Genomic DNA, 11,497 nt, shown 5'->3' with positions numbered 1-11,497 from the left:
AAATCACATTTAGAATGAAACTCCATACCCACCAGAGACACTCAAAGGGCTCAAACAAAACCTGTACACACCAGGAGACCCCACAGAAACTGAGCCAGACCTGCCTTTGAGTGTTTGAGTGTCTCCTGTGGAGGTAGGGGTCAGCAGTGGCCTGTTGCAGGGGCAGGGGCCTGGGTGCAGCAGACCTGGGTGTGGCATAAGTCCTCTTGGAGGAGGTCGCTGTCAACCTCACCATAGAGCTGCCAGAACTTGCACAGGACTGGGGAAACAGACTCTTGGAGGGCACAAACAGAACTTTGTGCACATAGGGACCCAGGAGAAAGGAGCACTGACCCCAAAAAGACTGACCCAGACTTGCCTGTGAGTGTCCAAGAGTGTCCAGTAGAGGCGTGGGTTACGAGTGGCCTGCTGCAGGGTCAGGGGCATTGAGTGCAGCAGTGTGTGCATGGGACCTTTTGAAGGATATTGCCATTATCTTCATTACCTTCATCATAGTCTGGTCTCAGGTCAAACAACAGGGAGGAAACACAGCCCTGCCCATCAACAGAAAATTGGGTTAAAGATTTACTGACCATGGCCCCACCCATCAGAACAATACCCAGTTTCCCTCACAGTCAGTCTTTCCCATCAGGAAGCTTCCATAAACCTCCTACCTTATCCATCAGAGGACAGACAGAATGAAAACCAAAACCACAGAAAACTAATCAAACTGATTACATTGATCACAGGCTTATCTAACTTGATGAAACTATGAACCATGCCATGTAGGGCCACTTAAGATGGATGGGTCATGCTGGAGAGTTCTGACAAAACGTGGTCCACTGGAGAAGGGAATGGCAAACCACTTCAGTATTCTTGTCATGAGAACCACATGAACAGTATGAAAAGGCAAAAAGATATAATACTGAAAGATGAACTCCCCAGGTTGTTAGGTGCCCAAAATGCTACTGGAGAAGAGTGGAGAAATATCTCCAGAAAGAATGAAGAGACAGATCCAAAGCAAAAACAATGCCCAGTTGTTGATGTGACTGGTGATGGAAGTAAAGTCTGATGCTATAAAGAACAATATTGCATAGGAACCTGGAATGTTAGGTCCATGAATGAAGGTAAATTGGAAGTGGTCAGACAGGAGATGGCAAGAGTGAACATCGAAATTTTAGGAATCAGTGAACTAAAAAGGACTGGAATGGGCAAATTTAACACAGGTGACCATTATATCTACTACTGTGGGCCAGAATCCCTTAGAAGAAATGGAGAAGCCATCATAGTAAAAAAAAAAAAAAAAGTCCAAAATGCAGCTCTTGCGTGTGATCTCAAAAATGATAGAATGATCTCTGTTCGTTTCAAGGCAAACCATTCAATATCACAGTAATTCAAGTCTATGCCCCAACCAGTAATGCTAAAGAAGCTGAAGTTGAATGGTTCTATGAAGGCCTACGAGACCTTCTAGAACTGACACCAAAAAAAGATGTCGTTTTCATTATAAGGAACTGGAATGCAAAAGTAGGAAGTCAAGTAATACTGGAGTAACAGGCAAATTTGGCCTTGGAGTACAGAGTGAAACAGGGCAAAGGCTAACAGAGTTTTGCCAAGAGAACGCACTGGTCATAACGAACACTCTCTTCCAACAACGCAAGAGACAACTCTACACATGAACATCACCAGATGGTCAATACCGATATCAGACTGATTATATTCTTTGCAGCCCAAGATGGAGAAACACTATATAGCCAGCAAAAACAAGACCGGGAGCTAACTGTGGCTCAGACAATGAACTTCTTATTGCCAAATTCAGGCTTAAATTGAAGAAAGTAGGGAAAACCACTAGACCATTCAGGTATGACCTACATCAAATCCCTAACAATTATACAATGGAAGTGAGAAATAGATTCAAGGGATTAGATCTGATAGACAGAGGGCCTGAAGAACTATGGATGGAGGTTTGTGACATTATACAGGAGGCAGAGATCAAGACCATCCCCAAGATAAAGAAATGCAAAAAAAGCAAAATGGTTGTCTGAGGAGGTCTTACAAACAGCTATGAAAAGAAGAGAAGTGAAAGACAAAGGAGAAAAGGAAAGATATATCCATGTGAATGCAGAGTTCCAAAGAATAGCAAAGAAAGATCAGAAAGCCCTCCTCAGTGATCAATGTAAAGAAATAGAGGAAAACAATAGAACGTGAAAAACTAGAGATCCCTTCAAGAAAATTAGAGATACCAAGGGAACATTTCATGCAAAGATGGGCGCAAAAAAGAACAGAAGTGGTATGGACCTAACAGAAGCAGAAGCTATTAGGAAGAGGTGGCAAGAATACACAGAAGAACTATACAAAAAAGATCTTCATGACCCAGATAACCATGATGGTGTAATCACCCACCTACAGCCAGACATCCTAGAATGTGAAGTCAAGTGGGACTTAGGCAGCATCACTACGAACAAAGCTTGTGGAGGTGATGGAATTCCAGTTGAGCTATTTCAAATCCTAAAAGATGATGCTGTGAAAGTGCTGCACTCAATGTGCCAGCAAATTTGGAAAACTCAGCAGTGGCCACAGGACTGGAAAATGTCAGTTTTCATTCCAGTCTCAAAGAAAGGCAATGTCAAAGAATGCTCAAACTACCGCACAATTGCACTCATCTCATGCTAGCAAAGCAATGCTCAAAATTCTCCAAGCCAGGATTCAATTGTATGTGAATCGAGAACTTCCAGATGTTCAAGCTGGATTTATAAAAGGCAGAGGAACCAGAGATCAAATTGCCATCATCCATTGGATCATCAAAAAAGCAAGAGCGTTTCAGAAAAACATCTACTTCTGGTTTATTGACTATGCCAAAGCCTCTGTGTGGATCACAACAAACTGTGGAGAATTCTTCAAGAGATGGAATATCAGGCCACTTTACCCGCTTCCTGAGAAATCTGTATGCAGGTCAAGAAGTGACAGTTAGAACTGGACATGGAACAACCGACTGGTTCCAAATCAGGAAAGGAGTACGTCAAGGTTGTATGTTGTCACCCTGCTTATTTAACTTATATGCAGAATACATCATGTGAAATGCTGGACTGGATAAAGCACAAATGAATCAAGATTGCCAGTAGAAATATCAATAACCTCAGATATACAGATGACACAACCCTTATGGCAGAAAACAAAGAAGAAATAAAGAGCCTCTTGATGAAAGTGAAAGAGGAGAGTGAAAAATTTGGCTTAAAACTCAGCATTCAGAAAACTAAAATCATGGCATCTGGTCCCATCACTCCATGACAAACAGATGGAGAATCAATGGAAACAGTGAGGAACTTTATATTTTTGGGCTCCAAAATCACTGTAGATGGTGAATGCAGCCATGAAATTAAAAGATGCTTGCTCCTTGGAAGAAAAGCTATGACCAACCTAGACAGCATATTAAAAGACAGAAACATTACTTTGCTGAAGAAGTTCCATCTAGTCAAAGCTATTTTTTCCCAGTAGTCTATGGATATGAGAGTTGGACTATAAAGAAACCCGAGTGCCAAAGAATTGATGCTTTTGAACTGTGGTGTTGCAGAAGACTCTTGAGAGTCCCTTGGACTGCAAGGAGATCACACCAGTCAACCCTAAAGGAAATCAGTCCTGAATATTCATTGGAAGGACTGATGCTGAAGCTCCAATACTTTGGCCATCTGATGTGAAGACCTGACTCATTGGAAAAGACCCTTATGCTGGGAAAGATTGAAGGCAGGAGAAGATGGGGACAACAGAGGATGAGATGGTTGGATGGCATAACCAATTCAATGGACATGAGTTTGAGCAAGCTCTGGGTGTTGAAGATGGACAGGGAAGCCTGGCATGTTGCAGTCCATAGGGTCCAAAAGAGCTGGAGAGGACTGAGTGACTCAACTGACTGAACGACCTGTTTTGCAAAGTTCTTGAACATTTTCACATCAGTACCAAGACTGCAAAGGTTCTCTGGGTGTTCCACATCCTTGCCAATAGTTTGTCATTTCACTTTTTTGTTGTTTGTTAGTTTAGCCATTCTAGTGGGTGTGGAGTGGTATCTAATTGTTGCTTTAATTTGCATTTCTCTGATGACTAATGATGAACACTTTTTTGTGTGATTGATGGGTATTCAAAAAGCTTCTGTTACAAAGATTCTGTTCAAATCTTTTGCCAGTTTTGTGGAAGCTGTTTGTCTTCCCATCACTGAATTGTAGAAGTTTTTGATGTTTTCTGTATGCAACTCCTTTATCAGATGTATGTATTGTGAATATTTCCTCCTAGTGTGTGGCAGCCTCTTATTTTCCCTAGGAGTATATTTTGTAAGGCATTTTAAAATATGATGAAGTTTATCTATGCTTTCTTTTCTTTTATGCTTCTAGTTTTCTAGGTCTTGTCTAAGGAACCTGAGTTCTGAATCTTCTATGCTATCTTATAGAATCTTTATTGTTATAATTTTTACAATAGGTCTATACATCTCTTATGCATTACTTTGAATTAATGTTGTGTATGAGAGGAGGTAAAGCTTGAGGCCTACTTTTTTGTTGATTGGCATCAAGTGGTCCAAGTAATATTAGTTAAAAAGTTATTAACAATGTTTTCCCTTATGGAATTACCTCTGTGCCTTTGTCAAAAATCAATTGCTCATACATCTGGGAGTTTACTTCTGGACCCCCTTTTAATTTCCATTGATGTAAACATATTTTCTTAATGCAAAACTTCACTTTTTTATTGCTTTTGTATATGTCTCAAGATCAAGTGCAATCAGCTATTATTCTCTAACTGGTAACTTTTAACTTTCTATGATGGCAATTTTCAGTTACATATGCATTTTGTTGAAGTTTTTAGTTCTCTATTTCTATTCCTCCTTTGTTCATTCACTTTTATAAGACTTTCTTTAACACTTTGGATATTTTTCTTTTAATTTGTTGAACACATTTATAATAGATGATTTGAAGTCTTTGTCAGCTATATCCAACAGCTGTTCATACACAAAATACATTTTAATTGACTGTCTTTTCCTGTGTATGGGGTAACACTTTTTTTTTAAATTTAGTGTGTGTGCTTTTGTTTTTTCATATCTCAAAACTTTTTGTTATTGAATGCATATTGTAGATAATATGTTATAGGGACTATGGATTCTGTTGTGTTTTCCTGAAGAGTATTGGTTAACTTGCTTGGATTCAAACTTTAAAGAAACGACTTCTTGAACACTAAGAAAAAATTGAATCTCAGTTTTGCTCTTAAAACTCCTATCTGCGGCTTTTAAGCTAGGTTGCTTCGGGTTCTTGTGGGTGTCTCCTAAATTTGTGATCTGTCAAGAAATCAGGCACGTGTTAAATCTTTGCCTCCTCAACTCAACTGAGGCCATTTTGTTTTTGCTCAATTACTAAATCATGTCCAACTCTTTGCAACCCCATGGACTGCAGCACGCCAGACTTTCCTGTCCTTAATTATCTCCTGGAGTTTGCTCAGATGCATGTCCATTGAGTCAATGGTGCTACCTAACAATCTCATTCTCTGTCACCCCCTTCTCCTTTTGCTTTCAATCTTTCCCAGCATAAGGGTCTTTACCAATGAGTCTACATTTGCATCAGGTGGCCAAATTATTGGAGCTTCAGCATCAGTCCTTCCAATGAATATTCAGGGTTGATTTCCTTTAAGATTGACTGGTGTGATCTTGCAGTTCAAGGAACTCTCAATACTCTTCTCAGTTCAGTTCAGTTCAGTCGCTCAGTCGTGTCCGATTCTTTGTGATCCCATGAATCACAGCACGCCAGGCCTCCCTGTCCATCACCAACTCCCAGAGTTCACTCAAACTCATGTCCATCGAGTTGGTTATGCCATCCAGCGATCTCATCCTCTCTTGTCCCCTTCTCCTCCTGCCCCCAATCTTTCCCAGCATCAGGGTCTTTTCCAATGAGTCAACTGTTTGCATGAGGTGGCCAAAGTATTGGAGTTTCAGCTTCAGCATCATTCCCCTCAATGAACACCCAGGACTGATCTCCTTTAGGATGGTTGGATCTCTTTGCAGTCCATGGGACTCTCAAGAGTCTTCTCCACAGTTCAAAGGCATCAATTTTTTGGTGCTCAGCTTTCTTCACAGTCCAACTCTCACATCCACACATGACCACAGCACCACAATTTGAAGGTATCAATTCTTTGGCGCTCAACCTTCTTTATGGTCCAAATCTCACACTCGTACATGACTACTGGAAAAACCACAGCTTTGACTATGTTATGTCTTTGTTTTTTAATACACTATCTAGGTTTGTCATACCTTTCCTTCCAAGAAGCAAGTGTCTTTTAATTTCATGACTGCAGTCAGTGTCCATAGTGATTTTGAAGCCCAAGGGGGGAAAAAAAAATCTGTCACTGGTTCCACTTTTCCCCCATCTATTTGCCATGAAATGGTGGGACCAGATGCCATGATCATAGTTTTTTGAATGTTGAGTTTTAAGCTGACTTTTTCACTCTCCTCTTTCATCCTTATCAAGAGGATTTTTTAGTTCCTCTTCAATTTCTGTCATTAGAGTGATATCATCTGCATATCTGAGGTTAATGATATTTTTCCCAGCAATCTTGATTTCAGCTTGTGATTCATTCAGCCCAGCATTTTGCTTAATGTACTCTGCATATAAGTTGAATAAACAGGGTGACAATATACAGCCTTGACATACTCCTTTTCCAATTTTGAACCAATCCATTGCTCCATGTATTAAATGTTGCTTCTTGACTCCAATACAGGTTTCTCAGGAGACAGATAAGGTGGTCAGGTATTCCCATCTCTTTAAGGATTTTCCTGAGTTTGTTGTGATCCACACAATCAAAGGCTTTAGCATAGTCAATGAAGCAGAAGTAAATGCTCTGCTGGAATTCCCTTGCTTTCTCTGTGATCCAAGGAGTGTTGACAATTTGATCTCTGGTTTCTCTGTCTTTTTAAAACTCAGCTTGTACATCTGGAAATTCTCAGTTCATGTATTGCTAAAGCCTAGCTTGAAGCATTTTGAGCATCACCTTACCAGTATGCAAAATGAGTACAATTTTACATTCTCTGACTCTGCCCTTCTTTGGGATTGGAATGAAAACTGACTTTTTTCAGTCCTGTGGCCACTGCTGAGTTTTCCAAAATCACTAACATATTGAGTGCAGCACTTTAACAGCATCATCTTTTACGATTTGAAATTGTTCAGCTGGAATTCCATTACTGCCACTAGCCTTGTGTGTAGTCATGCTTCCTAAGGCCCACTTGACTTCCGATTCTAGGATATCCGGCTCTAGGTGACTGATCACATCCTTGTGGTTATCTGAATCATTAAGACCTTTTTTGTATAGCTGTTCTGTGTATTCTTGTCACCTCTTTTTAATCTCTTCTGTTAGGTTCTTACCATTTCTATCCTTTATCATGCCCATTCTTGCATGAAATGTTCCCTTTATATTTCCAATTTTCTTGAAGAGATCTCTAGTCTTTCCCATTTTATTGTTTTCCTTTATTTCTCTGCACTATTCATTTAAGAAATCCTTTTTCTCTTTCCTTGCTCTTCTCTGGAACTGTGTGTTCAGTTGGATGTATCTTCCTCTTTCTCCCTTGCTTTTTGCTTCTTTTCTTTCTGCAGCTAAGAGTAAGCCTCCTCAGACAATTGCTTTGCCTTCTTGTATTTCTTCTTCTTTGGAATGGTTTTGGTCATTGACTCCTGTACAATGTTACGAACCTCTGTTGATAGTTCTTCAGGCATACTGTCTACCAGATCAAATCCCTTGAATCTATTCATCACGTCCACTGTATAATCATAAGGGATTTGATTAAGGTCATAACTGAATGGTCTAGTGGTTTTCCCTGTGTGTGCATGCTAAGTTACTTCAGTTGTCTGACTCTTTGTGACCCTGTGGTCTATAGTCTTCCAGGCTCCTCTGTCCATGGGTTTCTCCAGGCAAGAATACTTGAGTGGGTTGCCATGCCCTGCTCCATGGGATTTTCTCAACCCAGGGATCAAACCCAAGTCTCTTATCTCTCTTGCACTTGGCAGGTGGTTTCTTTACCGCTAGGACCACCTTGGAAGCCCAGTGCTTTTTCCCTGTTTTCTTCAACTTAAGCCTGAATTTTGCAATAATTAGCTGATCTGAGCCACAGTCATATCACTCTGCTATTAATAGAAACATCCCAGTATGGGGTTAATTACAGGCTCACTGCATTTGCTTTTCTTCTTTTATGGATCACAGTCCTTCACTAAGCGATCTTCAGTGTTGCAGCATGGTGGACATACATTTTCTCCAGTTTTCTGGTTGTTGAGACAGGAATGTAAGCAAAGGCCTTGTTTGCTTCTTGTGACCAAAAGCAGAACTCTCTGGATTACAGATTTATATACAAGTTTGATGACACTGTTTGATACTCTCTTCAGGAATTTTCTTTCTTTATGTTAGCTCTTCTTTGCCTATATCCTGATTTGATCACTTTCCCTCTGACTCTTTTTCCGCTTTCTTTTTCTCATTGCTTTGCTCCTTTATCAGTCCCTATTCAGTTTCTCTTATTAAATTTTCATTTAAATCCATTCTCAATTATCTTTTACCTTAATCCTTATCTATGACCTTTTTCTTTAGTTTCTTTGCCGAGTTTCATCAACTCTTACTTTCTTTCTAGTTGTCCTAACTGCATTTGTTATATAAACATTATCTTTAAGCACTTGTTTTAGGATATTTTATTCAGTTTGTTTGTTGTCTCATAGTTTTGTTCTGCTTTGTGGTCGGTTCTTTTAAAAGAATTTTTATCATATATACTGTTTATCATTTTCTGTCTTTATCTTATAGCAGCTTTATATGGAAATAGGCTAATTTTATTCAATCCATTTCATAAACAAAGTTTATATTTCAAAAGTACATTTTTTTGTCAGTTTAATGAAGTTACTTTTTAAATGAGTATCTTTAATGTGGGAGGAAATAATTCCTAGGTCTTGTTGTTTATTTTTATTTTTTCAAGAACCCTATTTTTTCTCTTAATTGCTTCTTCACCTTCATAACTAAAATTTAAAAAGATGTCTCTCCTTTCTAATTACCTTTTTCTCCCCCAGAAATAATGTCTGTCCAAGACTGTCACCTAAATATTTTTTAATTCTTGACTTGCATGTAGAACTTTCCAGCTTCCCTGGTGGCTCAATGGTAAACCCCATACCTGCAAGGCAGAAGACATGAGTTCGATCTTTGGGTCAGGAAGGTCCTCTGGATAAGAAAGTGGCAACTCACTCCAGAATCCCATGGACAGAAGAGCCTGGTGGGCTCCAGCCCATGGGGTCACAAAAGAGTTGGACTTGACTTAGTAACTAAACAATGAGTACTTTCAGCTACCAGGTCTCAGACTTGGGTTCAGTGTTGGATTTTTCTGTGGTGATTTTATGTTGGCTTTGTCTGTGTTTCTTTTCTCTTTTCGTATTTTCCATGCCCTCCCCTCAGACATAGCCCTGCTCTGCACATGTGTGTTGAAGTGATAGTCAGAACTCTAATAATGGCTATGCTAGCCTTTAATGTTGATTTCTCTAGGCACAGGTGATTTGAAGTTGTAGGATTCTCTTTTCTAATAATATTTAATGTGTGTGCTGTGTGTGTTTTCATCTTTATTTACATGTTTTTTTTGCAAGCTATATGTACCAGTTCTGATTTTGACAGCACCTTCATTCTAGGGTCAACTGTACTCTCTCTCTAAATTTTCTGTGTGATTTTGAAATTTTCTACAATAAATATTTATACATTTTATAGCAAAAGCTTAATCAAAACATTTTTTCAAATTTGAGCAAGACACATTACATTTTCTCAACTCACTGTAACTTTGGGAATAATATAAATATATGAATTATAGTTGATAATATAGAAAGGTAAATTTTAAGCCTTTTAAATAATCACACTTAAAAATATAGATCTTTAGAACTATGTCAATTGTGAGAGGGGGCTAAAGTTAAAGATCAAAGAGTTCTGTTATTGGTCCTGCTCTGTCTGATGTTTTAATCAATAAATTAAAGGTGTAAAGGCATTTGTTTCAGAGTTTTTAATGAGAAATCTTGGAAAAGTTACAAATAGTTTTGATTGAAGGATAAAACCTTGGAAAGAATCCTAAGAGGGTGGAAATGGATTAAAACCCACCAAACTAATTTAGCAGTTAGATTACTTTAGATAAAAGGAAAAAAGATCAATTGCTGGCATTTACAATGTGATGAACCTGGCTTATCAGGAATTCATGTGAAGAAGACCTGATGTTTCTAGTTAGCTGTGAATATAATATAGATCAACAATGTGGTGGATCTGCATGGAAAAGACCAATACATTGTTGAGTTTGGTCATTAGGCTATCATGGGAAAAGCACGTATGAGTTCATTTTAGTGTGAATTTTGCCAGAATATTCAAAGATTTTGAAGCCATGCCTTTTAAAATTTAATTGTAGTCATTTGCTAAGTTTAGTTTGGGGAGGAGATCATTGATGATATCTGGGATAGGACAGATAGAGTCAGTGGTGGCACCAGATGATGGGCTTGGAACATATGGTTAGAGAGGATTAATATAACTTGTGGTTGGCATAGGCAGATGTTTTGAAGTATTAAATATGCACAATCATGATAAAAACACTGACTGTGGATTCCATCAGCTCCTAGCACTGTAGGTACTAAGCAGGGTCTGCTTAGAGTTTGTGCATCTGATTTGTGTGGGAGGTTACACATAGATGACAGTTCTAAGACATTTTTGATCTTTAAAATTATTTAAATCTATAACACTATGCTCACATAAAATGAAATAAAGTAAAATAATTTCAAAGTCTATAGATGACCACGGAGGTGAAATAGGTAAGGAATCACTACCATCCTCCCTTCTCTCCAGTTGCCTAGGCAGCTATGGTGAAGCTGATGAGAATCATTAAGGAAATCAATCATAAAATCAATGGGAGAGTATGTGTTAGTTCAGATTTAAACTGGAAGCTGCTGCACACACACAGGCCATTGTGGGGTCAAGTGCCAAACTCTTCTCTCCAGAAGAACGCATTTCAGAGTTCTCAAGAGAGACAACTGAGGACAGTGTAGACCTGGTAAAAAGATTGGCACTGTATCTGGGTCTACAAACCACTTGCAGAAGTGTTTTCAGAGTGTTGCTTTGAAGCTGAAAAACTTCCTGAAATTTTATAAGTTAACAACAATGACAATTATTACAGAACTACCCAAACTTTTCTAGGACTTGTGGCTTAGTCTGAACTTTTAGAAAGTCGAGAGAAATTGAAAACATTATGCAATTGGCGGTCACAACTGTAAAGTCTTTGGGATTTTTCTTTACCTTCAAATTAGTAAATCACCCCATCATAGATGATGGAAGAAGATTCTCACAGAAGGCACACAACCTCTAGATTAGAGACAGGACAAATATCAATAATTACTTCCAGCAGCCAAAGACTCAGTCTTTTCTTATTCTGGGGTCCCAAATTCCAGCTCCCCTGAGGTGATGTGAAGAGAAACAGGTGATACTTGAACATGTGATGGGTTGAATTACAGGA

Source organism: Muntiacus reevesi, chromosome 10 (genome assembly GCF_963930625.1).
Source record: "Muntiacus reevesi chromosome 10, mMunRee1.1, whole genome shotgun sequence".
Taxonomy (NCBI): domain Eukaryota; kingdom Metazoa; phylum Chordata; class Mammalia; order Artiodactyla; family Cervidae; genus Muntiacus; species Muntiacus reevesi.
Note: the sequence above shows the minus strand (reverse complement) of the source record.